Source organism: Dasypus novemcinctus, chromosome X (assembly GCF_030445035.2).
Source record: "Dasypus novemcinctus isolate mDasNov1 chromosome X, mDasNov1.1.hap2, whole genome shotgun sequence".
NCBI lineage: Eukaryota > Metazoa > Chordata > Mammalia > Cingulata > Dasypodidae > Dasypus > Dasypus novemcinctus.
The window spans coordinates 106,690,037-106,708,291 of record NC_080704.1 but is presented as its reverse complement, the minus strand read 5'-3'; the positions used below and the strand labels follow the sequence as shown (position 1 = coordinate 106,708,291).

Here is an 18,255-nt window from a genome sequence, read left to right as displayed (position 1 = left end):
AAGCAGGGGTGTGCTGGTCAACAACCAGCTCTCCAAAAGGAAAAAGAAAAAAGTGCCTTGTTATGGTGTTTATTGATTTCTACGGTGTAAATGTTCCCCCATGGCTGATATCAAGCTACCAACTGGATGTCACTGTAGGTGGAGTTGGAAAAGATGTGGTAAATCCACTGTATCAAGCTGGTACAAGCCAGCTGCAGCAGAGAGAAAAATAAAAAATGATGGGTGTTTCTAATTTAGATGATTCTTTAGATGTTAAGTTACTGGAGAAAGGGAACCCAGGAGAAAGATCGGGTTTATTTCTTTCTTTGTTTGGGGAGGTAGAGGATTAAGAGGAAAAAGGAATACCAGGAAGGAATTATGACTTTGGTTTTGGACATACTGTGTTGGAAGTGTTAGCTGTGGAATTCAATTTTCAGTGAGGTTCTGTCTTGAAACAGTAACATTAACTGAATATGCACATATATTGTGCCAAGCGCATGATGTATTTTTATGTCAGTTTCACAACCCTATGGTTCTGGCAGAATAGCTGGCATATATACCCGGTGCCCAACAAATATTTATGAAATGAATTAGGTACTCTTACTTTCTTCATTTTATGGATTAGAGAAATGAGGCACAAATTGGTTACTTTGCACAGGGTCACACAGCTGGGACTCAACCTCAAGCCTGTCTGATTCCAAAACCACTCTGCTACTACATATGTGTGCTGTGGAGAAAAATCAGGCAGGGACCTTTCCTTATTTGTCTTTCTAATCCTAGTCACAGCACATATACATAGTACAGGATCATTAAATATTTGTTGAATAAATGAGGACTGATCCAAAAATGTGTATTATAATATCTAGAGATATTTTCAGAGACCAGACTTAGGACATAAGAAAGAAATAGGAATAAAATGTGGCTCCACTTACCAGTATTCTGCTATAATACTATTGTGACTAGTAATGGAAGAAACTGTAGTATTAATGTGGAGAAAGTGGCGACGGTAGTTGCTGAGGGCAGGGAGAAGGAAGAAGATATGCGATGTGGGGGCATTTTTGGGACTTGGAGTTGTCCTAAATGATATTGCAGGGAAAGATGCTGGACATTATATATCCTGCCATAACCCACTGAATGAACTGGGGGAGAGTGTAAACTACAATGTAAACTATAATCCATGAAGTGCAGCAGTGCTCCAAAACGTATTCACCAAATGCAATGAATGTGCCACAATGATGAAAGGTTGTTGATACGGCAGGAGTGGGGGGTGGGGTATGTGGGAACCTCTTATATTTTTTAATGTAACATTTTTTGTGATCTATGTATCTTTTTTAAAAAAGACAATTAAAAAAGTGGCTCCACATACTGATGCTTAATGTATTTAGCATTTTAATAAGGATAATTGTGAAAGTGTGGAAATGAATAGAGTTGAGAGTAACAAATTATAATGAGTATAACTAACATAAATGTGATAGTTTGATATTATAAATGTGAAAGGGGTAGTCTGTGGACATAAATGGACATAAATTGACATAAATGTCAATTGAAAGGAAACTAGAGAATTATCTAGGGTATGTGTAACAGTGATTTCAGTGGTGGATTAAAATTCTGGTTAGTAGTATAAATAGAATGTTCTTCTTTTACAAAGTGTTGAGAATATGATGATACACAGGAAAATTACAACTAATATAACTTATGAACCAATGTAAGCAGTAATGTATTTTACAGCAACAACAAGAAGATATTATTTCAATATTAAGGGACAACAATGGGGAGATAAAAGGGGGTATGGGATTTTTCCTTTTGGAGTATTGAAAACATTCTACAATTGACTTTAGTGGTGACAGTACAACTCTGTGATGAAAATGAGAGACAATGGGTGTACACTTTGAATAGACCGTGCAAAGCATGGGACTATATAACACAGGGACTCCAGTGGTGGATGAAGGACTGTGGTTAACAGGAAAAATATGAGAATGTTTTATCATGAACAATAACAAATATACAATACAGATACAGGGTGTTAATAATTGGATGGGTTGGAGGGAAAATATACCAGATGTAAGATGTGGACCATAGGTAGTAGTAATACTTCCACAATGCTCTTTCATAGTTTGTAACAATTGTTTCACAACAATGCAAGGAGTTATTGGTGGGGAGCTGTATGGGAGGCTTGTGTGATTATGTGCATGTTCATTTTGTAAGTTCATAACTTTTATTACACACTTATTGTTTATGTATGTTCATGTATGAATGATATACTTCAATAAATTTTTATTTTTAAAAAGTGGTTCCACATGAGATATCTTTGGTGGTGGATTTTTCTCTAATGGAAACTTTTCTCTGTGGGTCTAAGTGAGGGGTTTCTTTTCAAGGTTTACAATGACATCACTAACCAAGCCTCAGAAATATCTTTTCCTGACAATCATTCCACTTCCTTCACTCTTGATTTAGTTGTGACATTAGTAATGTAATGGGTGGGGGAGTAGAAAAATATTTATTAATTCAACATATATGTATTGAGTGCCTACTGTGCTATGCAATATGTCCATTATCTAATTTATTTTTTACCACAGGCCTGGGAGGTAGCTCAAAATACCTCCATTTTACAAATGAGGACATTGATTTGCTCAAAATCATTTTATTATTTTTTATTAACTTTTTAAAATTGATTTTGTAAAAATATTACATTAAAAAAACAATATGAGGTCCCATTTAACCCCACCCCCACCCACCCCACCCCCAGCAACACTCACTCCCATCATCATGATACATCCATTGCATTTGGTAAGTACCTCTCTGGGCATCTCTGCACCTCATGGTCAATGGTCCACATCATGGCCCATACTCTCCCACATTCCATCCAGTGGGCCCTGGGAGGATTTACAATGTCCGGTGATTGCCCCTGCAGCACCATCCAGGGCAACTCTAAGTCCCAAAGGAGCCTCCACATCTCATCTCTTCCTGCCATTCCCCATACCCATATCAGCCACCATGTCCACTTTTCCCACTCCACTCCAATGCCACTTTTTCTCTGTGGACCTTGGATTGGTTATGTCCATGGCATCTCTATGTCAAGAGGAGGCTCAGATTCCACATGGATACTGGATGCAATCCTCCTGCTTTCAGTTGTAGGCACTCTAGGCTCCATGGTGTGGTGGTTGACCTTCTTCAACTCCATCTTAGCTGAGTGAGGTGAGTCCAATAAATCAGATTGTAGGAGCTGAAGTCTGTTGAGGCTCAGGGCCTGGCTATCATATTATCAGTCCAGAGATTCAAATCCCCTAAATATATCTTAAACCCCAACACCAACTACAATTCCAGTAAAGTAGCATGAAAGTCTTATGAAAAGCGATTCCATCTGAGTCCAGTTTCATCATGCAGAAACACCAGCTCCAAAGAAGGGCCATCTGACATGGCAGTGAACCCCATCTGCCATGACCATAGAGCCCGTGGGTCTCTCTAGCCCTCAAAGGAACCAATACCTGGGGTTGTATCTACTTCATCTATCTCTTAGATTCTGCTCAGTTGTGCATAAGGGCAATCCTTCTGACAGCCTCCAGACTCTTTTTTAGAGACTCGTAGCCATAAAAACTCATTTCTCCTTTCCATTTCCCCCTTACATTAGGTCAAACAGCATTTTAAAGTCATGTTATTATATGTAGACAGGGATATTCTGCTAGATCCACATTGAACCTTCAATTCAATGTCATTTTCCAGTTGCATCATCAGTTGGTACTTGATAGTGATCCCTCGGTGCCAGGGAGGCTCATCCCCGGGTGTCAAGATCATTTTATAAGTCAAACTCGTCTATTTTTTAAAATTATCTTCTCCCTTTCCTTTCCCCTACCAACCAGCAGGGTGCGCCCTCTGCTCAGTAGATCTTTTTTTACCCCCTTCTTTATTTCCTTTTAAACGTTACATTAAAAAAATATATGAGGTCCCCATATACCCCCCATCCCACCCATCCCACCCCTCCCACATCAATAACCTCTTCCATCATCACCGCACATCGACTGCCCCTGGCGAATACATTCTGAAGCACCACTGCATCACATGGACAGTGATCCACATTGTAGTCCACACTCTCCCCCAGTCCACCCAATGGGCCACGGCAGGACACACGCCAAGCATCCATCCCTGCAGCACCACCCAGTACAACCCCAAATCCTGAAAATGCCTCCACAACATATCTTTTCTTTGATCTTTATTTCTTAGCTCTGCTTATTTCAATATGGAAGTGCTGTGCTGATTACACTATATGAATTCTCTTATTTCATTCTCATAATCCTAGGCATTTAGTACAGTATCTGACACATAGGGAGTACTCAACAATACTTTTTTAAAATTTTTATTTAATTTTAAATAAATTGTCTTTTTTTAAAGACACATAAGTCACAAAAAATGTTACATTAAAAAATATAAGCGGTTCCCACATACTCTACTTCCCACTCTCCCCACCCCTCCCACATCAACAACGTCTTTCAACAATACTTTTTTAAAGGATGACCCAAGAAATTATAGTAGCTAACAGGTAAACATGTCCTGAGTGCTTACTCTGTGTCAACATCCATTCTAAACACTTTACATGCATTAAACTCAATTTCCACAATGCAAAGATGAGGCAATAATTTTTATCTGCATTTTAAATATGTCTACTGGGTATAGCTTTTTTGGGTACTTTACAGGCATCTCAAACTCAATGTGCTTAAAATTTAGTATTCCCATAGCTCCCTTCCACACTATGCTTCTGCACCGCCCACTCCCTCCTCCCCATCCTGTTCCCCTGAGCAGACATAACTGGCTGCCTGTGATCCCATACTGTGATCCCATAGATCCTACTTCTGTTTCTGGAAAAAAGCATGCATCATTCTTTGGGGAAACTAGCCCCATTTCATTGGTTCTTGTGGAATTATTTATCACAGTACCTCCACCTCCTTCACCAGAGTGTTAATTCACTATGATCCAAGCAAGGTCAGATTCTTTCTCTTAGGAATCTGAATCTCAAGTGCCTATCAAGATAGAAGGCAGCTACAGCTTTGTTATCTAGTGACAGTACCCTAATGAGACATTCACAATTTCTTGCTACTGAGAAACCCATAGCTGCTCTTGTTCCTATCCTTTCTAGGGTCTATGCCATATCCTTTATTTTATTTGATTGCTTAAATCAGAGTCTTTTTTCCCCCTGATATTTGCAATAAAAGAACTCTAACTGATTAAAATCTCCCAAATTAGTGAATGGTACCTTTTTTTTTTTACCCAGTAGCATAGGTTAGAAACCTGAGAATACTAGGCTGATAACATAACATCTGATATTGATTCTGCTTCTTAAATCTTTCTAATCCATCTCTCTATTCTTATTGCTACTGCTTTGATTCAGGCCCTCATCTTGCCTTAATTACAGCAAAAGCTTCTTATTTGGTCTCCTTTCCTCTAGTCTAGTCCCTTCCAATTATACCTCCCCTACTCATGCCAGTACATGCTTTCCGAAAAGCCAAATCTGATCATATTACTCCACTATTTAATACTTTTCAGTGGTTCATCAAACCTTTCAAGGTAAGTTTGAATTCCTTAGCTTAGCACAGAAGGCAAATTATGACTGTGTCTGATTCAAGTCTCCCTCTTGAATTAAAGATGGTCAAGCCACTATTTTTGTGCTAACATTCAACACCCCTCACTTTCCATAGTACAAATCAATAGCAGGAGATATTTCCAAAATATTCCCCAAAAGATTTTAACTCCTGGAGTGGAAGATGTTTTATTTATCTTTGTAATCACAGTGTTTACTTATAGTAGATGCTTGATACTCAATTCCCTTAACTCTCTTTCCATGCTGGATATTCCCCAATAACTGCTCAATGACATTATTTTATCCTATTTCTTTGTCACTCTGAATCTTCTGTACAAGCTAAACTGTGCTCTTTATCTTTTCTTCTTGTGGTAGGTAATTTCCAAAGATGGTCTCCCCAATGAACCATACCTTCCCATATCCATAACCTATATGATGTACACCAGGTCCTTTACCTCCCCTTGAATTCTGGCTGGCTCTGTGACTTTCTTTTAATCAATAGATACAAATGATGACAAATGATGCTGTGTGAATTCTGAGGCAAGGTTAGAAGAAGCCTTATAGCTACCACCTGGGCCTCTTCGACCACCCCTTCTCAGAATACAGCCATTGTGCTGTGATAAACCCAGGTCATTTGGAGAAGGCACATATAGTTGCTCCAGTTAACAGCCCCAGATGAATTTAAGCCCAGAGCCATCATTAGCATCAGTGATGTGAATGAGCGTCTTAAACATCCAGCCCAATTGTGTCTCCAACCCCAGGCAAAAATTACCCACTTGAGCCTCATCAACCCATGAAAGTATAAGAGCCAAAATTAGTTTTTGGGTAGTCTGTTTTACAACAGTAGATAACCAGAACACTTTCCTCATTCTACCCTGAATCTTTAGAAAATCTCATAGGTAAACTAGCTCATGTTGTAGCATTTGAAATTTCTTTCCTAGATATACTATCCTCTTGTCTAACAAGTTTTTCCTCCTAGGATAAGCATTCAGGGAAAACTAACTGGAATGATTCAGTCTTCATTTACATCTACAGTTATGGGTCTCTCTTCTAAAGATCAAATACATTCATTTAGATTTTTTTAAAATTAGGAATAGCACTGATTATAGGACTTCAGTAATTCCAGGTTTGTGACAAAGTATTCTGAAATTCATCCTAAGGAAGGGCCAGGGACTTTTTTTTTTCAAATCTAAATATCTTCCCTAGAACTCCAGAACCCACAGATAACTTTATCTCTACACTTGGTCTCTGGGAGAAAATCCCTCTTCAGTTTTCAGTAGAAAGATACTTCATAAGAATTTATCATTAATATCTCTTTCCCATTTTTTCCAATTTTTCCCTTTCCTTTCCTTAGTGGCTAGTCTCTTAATTGTCAGTTTTTCCTAAAAATATTATATACTATTGTATTATATATTATTTTTTTTCCATTTTTATAACAATATACATCTATGGCAACCATTAACAAGAACTATTTTCTCCATCTCACAACTCTTCTCTGAAAAGCCTCAGCATCTTCTTGACTAAAGGTTCTCACTTCAAAGGAGAATTGCAAGGTAATGAACCCTGAGTCCATCAACTACTGTCATTTTTAAGCAAAATGTTCCCTTGGATGTAGGAATAATGAAAGTTTATCACCTTCTCCACATTAGTAGTTAATGACGGTGGTAAGTTGGGTGAAGAAGTAATAATAATAATGTCTAACATTAATAAAGTGATGATTATATACGAAGCATTTTTCTAAATGCTTTACAAGTATTAATTAATATAATCCTTGTAACATCTCTGAGAGGGAAGTGCTATTATTACCCTATTTTACAGATAAGGAAGCAGAGACAGAGAGATTAAATAAGGCCACATACCTTGGGAAAGACTAAATTCTAACCTAGGCAATCTAGCTTCAGAGTTCCCTCTCTTAATCATTACACCATTATGTCAGGTTTTTTGTTGGAAGCTTCCAGACACTCAAACTATAAACAATGAAATAGAGAAAGCAGAATTACCCAGTATCTATTTTGCTTCTGTCTTCTCTGTGTTGGAAATAATCATTCATTGGTCTGGAAAGGGTAGAACAATTATAGGTTATGAGTACTATAATGAAAGATGAGTTAAGCAACTGTCAAGACAATATATCAACAACCTATAAAAATTAAATTCTGGGGATATGTGCCACTAATTTACCCATTGTTCCTTAGCTTTATTCCCACCATTCTTTTTTTTTTTTTTTTAAGATTTTATTTATTTATTTAATTCCCCCCCCCTCCCCTGGTTGTCTGTTCTTGGTGTCTATTTGTTGCGTCTTGTTTCTTTTGTCCGCTTCTGTTGTCGTCAGTGGCACGGGAAGTGTGGGCGGCGCCACTCCTGGGCAGGCTGCTCTTTGTTTTCACGCTGGGCGGCTTTCCTCACGGGCGCACTCCTTGCACGTGGGGCTCCCCCACGCAGGGGACACCCTTGCGTGGCACGGCACTCCTTGCGCGCATCAGCACTGCGCATGGCGAGCTCCACACGGGTCAAGGAGGCCCGGGGTTTGAACCGCGGACCTCCCATATGGTAGACGGACGCCCTAACCACTGGACCAAAGTCCGTTTCCCTACTCCCACCATTCTATGTACACAAAGGCTCTGTAGGCGGCGGACTTGTCCCAGTGGTTAGGGCATCCGTCTACCACATGGGAGATCTGCGGTTCAAACCCTGGGCCTCCTTGACCCGTGTGGAGCTGGCCCATGTGCAGTGCTGATTCGCTCAAGGAGTACCGTGCCACGCAGGGGTGTCCCCCGGGTAGGGGAGCCCCATGCGCAAGGAGTGCATGCTGTAAGGAGAGCCGCCCAGTGTGAAAGAAAGCGCAGCCTGCCCAGGAATGGGGCCGCACACACAGAGAGATGACAAAACAAGATGACACAACAAAAAGAAACACAGATCCCCGTGCCGCTGACAACAGAAGTGAAGAAAGACGATGCAGCAAATAGACACAGAGAACAGACAACCCAGGTGGGAGGGGAAGGGGAGAGAAATAAATAAATAAATAAATAAATAAATAAATAAATAAATAAATAAATAAATAAATCTTTTTTTTAAAAAAGGCTCTGTACATTTTACAGACTCCCTTACCAACTTAGCTTCCTTTTTTTTTTTTAAGATTTATTTATTTATTATTTCTCTCCCTGCCCCAGTTGCCTGTTCTCTGTGTCTATTCGCTGCGTGTTCTTCTTTGTCCGCTTCTGTTGCTGTCAGCAGCACGGGAATCTGTGTTTCTTTTTGCTGCATCATCTTGTTGTGTCAGCTCTCCATGTGTGCAGCCCCATTCCTGGACAGGCTGCAATTTCTTTCACACTGGGCGGCTCTCCTTACTAGGCGTACTCCTTGCGTGTGGGCCTCCCCTACCCGGGGGACACCCTGGCATGGCATGGCACATCTTGCGTACATCAGCACTGCGCATGGGCCAGCTCCACACGGGTCAAGCAGGCCCGGGGTTTGAACCGCGGACCTGCCATGTGGTAGACCGGCGCCCTAACCACTGGGCCAAGTCCGCTTCCCACTCAGCTTCCTTTTATAGTCTGCCAATAGGAGGTACTGGTAAGAGATTAGAAAAACATGAGGAAGAGAGGTTCTTCCTGCTTTGGGCTGTGACAATGTGGCAGTTGATGGTAGGGACTGTTGTAGCAGCAGTAGAAGAGTTTCTGGCCCTGGTCAAGTGGCACTACTTCAGCAGGTCTGATCAGAATTGACTGGAATATTGTATCTGACAGCACAACAGCAAGTACACGTTATAAGTTCCACCCCAGGAACATAAGTTTCTGATCTCTGGGTATTATCTCTTCTTCCTTTTGTCCCCATCCTTCTCCCTTTTGCACTGCCAGTTCATCCAAAACCTTGCTAGCATTCTTTTCACTAAATTCCCGATTTAAAACACCAAGAGTGATATCTCTTTACCTTGCTAGACCCTAACTGATTAAGACACCAATGAACTTGCAGATGAAACTACTGAATTCCTATCCATAATATTTGAGAGCAGTGACAATTACAAGAATAATATCAGAAGACTGAAAGCAGGAAAGCATTGTGCTTTTCTAAAACCTATTGTATTATGAAGAATAGCACATGCAGAAAAGTGAACCTGAAGAAGCATACAGCTCAATGGGAAGAATCAAACATCCATGTAATGAGCACCAAGATTATGAAACAGAATATTACCTGCACCCCAGAATTCCAGTGCCAATCACTAAGCCCTTCATCTTCCACAAAGGTAACTATTATCCTGTCTTTTATGATAATCTGTCTTTATAGATTTACCACCTAAGCATGTATCCCTGAGCATTAATGGTTTAGATTTGCTGTTTTTTTAAAAAATTATATACATGTACTCAAATGATATGTATCCTTCTGTGTCTGGCTTCTGTCACTCATTATATTTGTGGGAGTTATCCATTTTGGTTCAAGGAACTATAATTTATTTTATTGCTGTGTAATATTCTATTGTATGAACAACTGTGGCTACCAAGGTCTGATCTTAGGCTTTATAATAAAGTATGGTAACATTAGGTAAAATACCAATGAATTAGATATCATGCTGAGGTTGACTAAGAAAGTAAAGGTCTAGTTGTTTATATTGATAAAAGAAAAGACATGGGGCAGAGAAGAAAAGGAGCCACACCTGTTTTGAAACTTTCAAAGAACTACTATATAGAAGAGGAATTAAACTTACTTTCTGCATTTCCAAATGGCAGATTTAGGACCAATATGTAGATGGTATAAATAGATACACTTCAGCCATTTTGTCACAAGATTCTTGTCCTTATCAGTCCTTAAAATTCTCAGAGATGTTTTTGTCAGATAGGCACCCAGAACAGCACTAAAAATGGATAGAGTAAATTGATCTACATGAAAATGGTACCACTTCTGTGAAAGAGAGTTTGGCAGTTCCTTGTGAAGCTAAAAATAGAACTGATGTATGATCTGGCAATTCCTCTACTAGAAATATATCCGAAGAAATGAACACAGTGATGAACAGACATTTGCACACTGATGTTCATAGTGGCATATTCACAATTGCCAAAAGATGGAAAAAACCCAAGTGTCCATCAACCAATGAATGGATAAACAAAATGTGGTATGTACATATGATGGAATATCACGCTGCTATAAGAAGAAATGAAATTAGGGCACATATGATAACATGGATGAACCTCAAGAACATTATACTGAGTGAAATAAGTCTGACACAAAAGGACAAACATGAACTAAATACAAAGAATAAACACATGGAGTTAAAACCTAGAGGATAGTCTACTAGAGGATAGGTTGAGGGCTGGGAAGGGGTACTAATGCTTAAAGTATGTAGAACTCTAAATTGGCTTGACTGTAAAAGTGTGGAAATGGATAGAGTTGATGGAAATATATTATAATGAGTATACTAATTAATACTGCTGACTTATAAATGTGACTCTGTCTGAAAAGGGTACATAAATGTCAATGGAAAGAAAGCTAGAGAGTAATCTAGGGACTGAATACATAGTACAAATACAAGAATGTTCTATGAACTAGAACAAATATACATTGCTATTACAAGGCATTAAGAATACAAAGCTACAGTAGTGAAAACAGCATGGTATTGGCACAAGGAGAGACACACAGACCAATGGAACCGAATTGAGAGTTCTGATAAAGACCCTCATATATATAATCATATAATATTCGATAAAGCCACCAAACCCTCTCAACTGGGAGAGAGTGGCCTATTCAACAAATGGTGCCTGGAGAACTGGATATTCATATGTAAAAGAATGAAAGAGGATTACCATCTTACACCTTATACAAAAACCAACTCAAGGTGGATCAAAGACCTAAGTATAAGAGCCAAGACCATAAAGACTTTGGAAAGCAGTGTAGGGAAGCATATACAAGACCTTGTAATAGGAAATGGCTTCATGAACTTCACACCAAAAGCACAAGCAGCAAAAGAACAAATAGATAAATGGGACCTCTTCAAAATTAAAGCCTTCTGCACCTCAAAGGAGTTTCTTAAGAAAGTGAAAAGAGAGCCTATACAATGGGAGAAAATATTTGGTAACCATATATCGGATAGGAGACTTATAATTTGCATATATAAAGAACTCCTATATCTTGAAAATAAAAAGACAAACAACCCATTTAAAAAATGGGAAAAAGATTTAAACAGACACTTCTCCAAAGAAGAAATACAAATGGCTAAAAAGCACATCAAAAAATGCTCCAAATCTCTAGCTATCAGGGAAATGCAAATCAAAACTACAATGAGATACCATCTCACTCCCATAAGATTGGCAGCTATGAAAAAAACAGAAGACTACAAATGCTGAAGAGGATGTGGAGGAATGGGAACATTCATCCACTGCTGGTGGGAATGTAGAAGGATCCAAACATTCTGGAGGACATTTTGGCGGTTTCTCAAAAAACTAGCCATAGACTTGCCATATGACCCAGCAATTCCACTGCTGGGTATATACCCAATAGAACTGAAAACAAGGACACAAACTGATATATGCACACCAATGTTCATAGCAGCATTGTTCACTATTGCCAAAAGTTGGAATCAACCCAAATGCCCATCAACAGATGAATGGATAAATAAAATGTGGTGTATACATACAATGGAATACTACTCGGCTTTAAGAACAAATACACTACAAACACATGTGATAACATGGATGAATCTTGAGAACCTTATGTTGAGTGAAGCAACCCAGGCATTGAAGGAAATATACTACATGACCTCAATGATATGAAATAAGTAAACCAAACTGCCTCAGAGAGCTAGAGACTGGATGATAGGCTTATAGCTAATTGGGGGGTAGAGGAAGGATGTAAGCTGACACCTACATGGGTGAACTCTATGATAAGCTAGAGGTAAGTATTTGTACAAGTAAGGGATAAAAGGGGGAATAGGGTTACCTTTGGGTGGGGCTTTGCGGGCTTGAGGGGGGCTAGGGATGGGAGGATGGGTAATATTGTCCAAGAAATTGGGGGGAGGGTGGGGCAACATATGAACATAGGAGATTGTCAGGTATTTGGTTGAGAGTATAATGCTGAGAAAACCTTTTAAAAAATATAATAAGGAAAGTTACCTGTTTAAGATGCTTAAAGGGGATAATCTGACGCAGGACAGGATCCTAGGGAATATGTGAATGTTCATTTGTGAAGGTATACCCACATCCTGGGGAGGACTGATGCCATCAAATAGAGGGAACTGTCTCTCTCAAGAAAAATGATGGCTCCCAGTGCATTAGGGCAGTTGAGCATGTCAAGCCCTCAACACTGTTGCAAATATCTCTGAACATGGTCCTTCAAGCAATGAAGATTGACTGTCACTGTGGGCCCTAAGGGGAGGGGGAAAGAGGTATTGAATAGATGGAACCAATGTAACTGTGTGGGCAATAGAAATGTTTCGCAAGAGTACGCAAGGATGGATAGAAGACATGTAAAATTACACCAAAAATATATAGGGGCTGATAGGCTAAAATGTAAATCATAATGTAAAACATAAGACAACTAAAAATTTAGAAAATTGTATAGTCTAAAATATAAACCACAATGAAAACACAAATGTTACCTTGTTTGAAACCTATTGTCTCAATATCTGTACATCAGTTCCAGTAAATATAGTATGAATATGTAAAAAGATTATTGCTGTGAAAGGGAAAAGGTTTTATGTTGGATATGTGGGAGTACTGTATATTGTATATATGAATTACTGTGATCTAAAACTCTTGTGAAGATAAGCTTAATAATTAGAAAAAAGAAAAGAAAAAGATAGGACGTAGACACTGAGGAAAAGATGGAAGCAGTTGCCTTGCCAATTTGCATACAGGGCAACACTTATTGCAGTGATGGAAGGCAAAACATCAAAAACAAAGCTTTTGCATTTTTAAATTTTTTGATACCCCAATTTATTTTTACCATAATTTTTACAAATTAATATGTATTCTATATTTAACGTTTAAACTCATCTCTATATTCCATTTTACTATTAAGGGAACCTGGCAATATATTGGGCTTCACTTTTCAGGAAGTTTTGAATCACAGAGAGGCTCAACAATGGCGGGGAAGGAATACTGGTGTGGGATGTTATTGCCAGGGGTCACATGGTTGGCAGGGAGTTCTACAGGGCATATATCCAGGGTACCAATTAAAAACAACAACTGAGGGAGTGCTGAGTTCCTAGCCAGGGGAGCTCTATCACAGTCCCTAAAGGAACAGCAACAATCCCCCAAGTGCAACGGCAATGACCAAAAAAGAATGAAGGTCCAACAATGAGCCCTTGACACTAATGACTATGCTTGTGAGCCTGTACACCTGAAATAAGAACAAGGCCTAGAGCTGCAGGGTGCCTAAGAGTTACCTCCTGAGAGCCTCCGTGTTGCTCAATAGTAGCCAGTCTCGAAGCCAAACTCAGCATGTAAATGTGTTGCCTTCCCCCCAGCATGGGACATGACTCCCAGGGATAAGCCTCCCTGGCGCCGAGGTATTGCTGCCAAGTACCAGCTGATGATGTAACTAGAAAATGACTTTGAATAAAAGGGTCAACTCGGACCAGCAGAATATCTCAGCGTACATATAATACCAGGAGTCAAAAATGCTTTTTGACCCGAATCAAGGGGGAAATGGAAAGGACAAATGAGGTTATATGGCTATGAGTCTCCAAAAGAGCCGGGAGGTTATCAGAGGAGTTGCCCTTATGCACACCTCAGCAGAGTCCCAGAGTCAGATAAAGTAGATACAACCCCGGGTACTGGTTCTTCTGAGGACTACAGAGACCCACAGGTTGTATGGTCATGGCAGATGGAGTTCAGTGCCACGTCAGTTTGCCCTTCTTTGGAGTTTGAGTTTCTGTGTGATGGAGCTGGACTCAGATGTGATCTTTGTTCACAAGCCTCTCCCGTTACTTTTACCAGAACTGTAGTTGGTGCTGGGGTTTAATATATAGCCAGGGGATCTGAAACTCTGGACTGACCGTATGATAGCCAGGCCCTGAGCCTCAACAGACTTCAGCTCCTACACTCTGGTTTGTTGGGCTTACCCCACTCAGCTAACATGGAATTGAAGAAGGTCAATCACTACACCATAGAGCCAAGAGTGCCTACAACTGAAAGCAGGAGGATTGCATCCAGCATCCATGTGGAATCTAAGCCCCCTCTTGATATAGATGTGGAGTGGACACAACCATTCCAAGGTACACAGGATGGAGGAATAGAATATGCATGAGAGTGGATTTACTGATATTCTATTAATGAACTATTGTGATTAGTAATCGAAGAAAATGTGGCATTAGTGTGGAGAAAGTGGCCATGGTGGCTGCTGGGTGTGGGGAATGGGAGGAAGAGATGAGATGTGGAGGTGTTTTCGGGACTCAGAGTTTTCCTGGGTAATGCTGCAGGGACAGTTACCGGACATTGTATGTCCTCCCGTGGCCCACTGGATGGAACGTGGGAGAGTGTGGGCTATGATGTGGACCATTGACCATGAGGTGCAGCGGTGCTCAGAGATGTATTCACTAAATGCAATGAATGTCTCATGATGATGGAGGAGATTGTTGTTATGGGGGGAGGAGTGGGGTGAAGGGGGTGAGGGTATATGGGGACCTCATATTTTTTGAATGTAATATTAAAAAAATAAATAAAGACAAAAAACAATTATATTAATACAATAAAAACAAGTTACTTTAAAAAAAGAATATGGAGATGTATTGGAAAATACAAATAATGTAACATGGACTATAGTTAACAGCAATATTATAATATTCTTACATTAATGTCAATGAAGGTACTATATCAACCTTAAGGGTTAATAATAGGTGGTTATGGGATTTTTACTTTTTGACTAAGGAAAACGTTCTAAACTTGACTGAATTGATGACAGCACAACTCTGTGATGAAACTGAGAGCCAATGAGTGTACAATTTGGTTGGATTGTACAAGGCATTGGATGGTAAAATAGTGAACCACGTGGTGATCGATGGACTGTATTTAACAGTACAAATATGAGACTGTTCTCTCAAGAACTATGACAAATGTACAATACTTATGCATGTTGTTAATATTAGGAGGTACATGGAAAAAATATATACAAGAAATAAGCTCTGGATCATAGTTAGTGGTATTTCTGCAGAATTCCCATACATTACCCCTCCATCAACAGCTTGCATTGCTGTGGGACATTTGTTATAAATTATGAAAAAAACATTATCAGACTATTACCGCTTACAGAATTAGAAAGCGCAAACAAGATAAGGTAATTAAAAGCAATTCAGAAACGTTAAGGTGCATCAAGCTAGAAGATGAACTTATAAAAAACAAGATTTCAAAGTGCCCACAGATCAATCATCCTGTAGTTCCATACCAGGGTTTATACTGCATAATTGTTCAGAAATGAGGCTCCCAAAAATTTCTTGATGAAATTCTTGAACAAGATTAAAGACTTAAATGAATCCACTTCTAGAGTGAGAGTTAATTTTATGAGTAACAAATAAACACAAAAGGGTATACCATTAGACTAGAGACCCTCATGCCAAAATTTTGCTAAGAAAAAGCCTTTTGTCACCATCTCCTTAAATATACTACCAAGGGCTTTCCCTTTTATAGGATTCCCAAAGCACTAAAGAGGGTGCCTGATTGGCAATTGCACAGATGACTGATAATCAATGTAACTTTTGCTAAATCTTTTCCCCAATCTAAGCATATTGAAAAAGAGGTATGGAATCTGAAATTAATAGTAAACAACTTCTCACAGAGCCTTCAAATCTATCTTAAGGTGACCTGCCCCAATCAAGATGATGGGAGTGAGCCACTTCAGTGCTCCATCCCCCACCACAGAAGCTTTGAATAACCAGCAAGAATTGGCAGAAATGTCTTTCTCAAAGTTCCAGAAAACAGTTGAAAGAAAACAGTTAAAGGATTTTAGTAACAGGGAAAGCACTGAATCAAGAAAAAGACTAGGTAAAAGTGTAGAACAGCTTCTGCAGGAGGCCTACACACCAATTGTTGCTGCCACCATGTTTCTAGTGATACCCAAGAAGTTTCAGCACATTTTGCCAGTACTCAATACCAAACTTGATGGGCAGTGGAAAATAGCCTTTGCCATCACTGCCATTAAGGGTGTGTGGCAAAGGTATGCTCATGTGGTATTTAGGAAAGCAAATACTGACCTCAGTAAGAAGGAGTAAAGTTCACTGAGGATGTAGTTGAATGTGTGAACACCATTACACAAAATCTGTTCCAGTACAAGACCCCAGACTGCTCATGAACAGACAGAAGTACACCAAGGAAAGAAAATACAACCAGATCCCAGCCAACTGTCTGGACAACAAACTCTGTGAAGACCTGGAGCAAGTGAAGAAGATTCAGGCCCATAGGCAGCTGCACCACTTCTGGGCCTTCATGCCTGAGGCCATCACACCAAGACCACTGGCTGCTGTGGTCACACCATGGTTGTATCCAAGAAGAAATAAGTCTATAGGCCTTGTCTATTAATAAATAGTTTATACACCTGAGAGGACAAATGTGACAGAAAACATTGTATGATCTCACTGATATGAAATAATTAGAATAAGCAAACTCATTGAGTCAGAATCTACAGTATAATTGGTTACCAGAATATGGTGTGGGTACAGTGATTGGGAAGTTAAGGATTAAAATGTACAGGGCTCCTGTATGGAATGATGGAAATGTTTTGGTAACAGATGGTTGTGATGGTAGCACAACATTGTGAACGTAATTAACAGCACTGAAATCCACATCCAAATGTGGTTAAAAGGGGAAATGGTAGTTTCTATATATGGTAACAGAAATTTTTTTAAATCTGTGGAAGTACAGTATACAAACAGTGAATTCTAAGCTAAACCATGGACTTAAGCTAATAGTATCATTATAAAAATGTACTTTTATCAATTGTACCAAATATCCTACACCAATACAAAGTGTTAATAGTATGGTGGTGTATGGGAATCCTATATTTTATGCATGATTGTTTTGTAAACTCAACACTTGCCCTGTATATAGAAGGTGGCTCACAGAGCTCTCTTATAGAATGCCATGGGAAGCAGTCAAGTGGATGCATGAGACAAGGGATTGTTAGGTGTCGAACATATAGTGCAGTGTCCAGGACCATGAAGAAACTGTTTCCTAGGAAAGAAAGGACAGTCATATCTGTGTAAATGGTGGAATTCCCAGGGCCAAGCACATATTCCCAAATTAAGACACCTGTGTAGAAAGGATCAAGAAGTCCCCTATACTTTGGCCTGAAGGAGAGTACTCATGCTGTGATCAGCTCAGCAGTAGGTTGGCTCGAAGGGAAGGCAATGCAGAACTTTAAGAAATAAAGGACAGAGAGAAAGACACAAGAGAGGAGATTAAGATGGGACCAGGGGACTCACAGCTTCTGGAACTGAGAGCCTCGACCCAAGTTTCCAACTTGTATTTATTGCAAACTACCAAGCAGTTGTTTGCTATCAGAACTGCAACATCATCTATAATAGAGAACAACTGCAATATCTAACAATTGCAACATCTACAAAAGAACAGGTGTAACATGTACAATAAGGAACAGGGAAGCCAGTTTCTCACATTTCCCCCTTTTTGTTTTTTCAAATTCTATGCAAATGATGTTTCACTGATTAACAAAGCTTCCTACATGATAGCTTCACTTTTAGGTTTGAACAATACTCACAAAATTTTTTCTCA

General features: G+C 39.5%; 1 pseudogene; it reads left to right on the top strand.

The window, feature by feature from the left end:
• The first annotated feature begins 16,568 nt into the window (after window positions 1-16,568).
• LOC101424198 (small ribosomal subunit protein uS13-like) lies at window positions 16,569-17,024 on the top strand (annotated as a pseudogene).
• The last annotated feature ends 1,231 nt before the right edge of the window (window positions 17,025-18,255 follow it).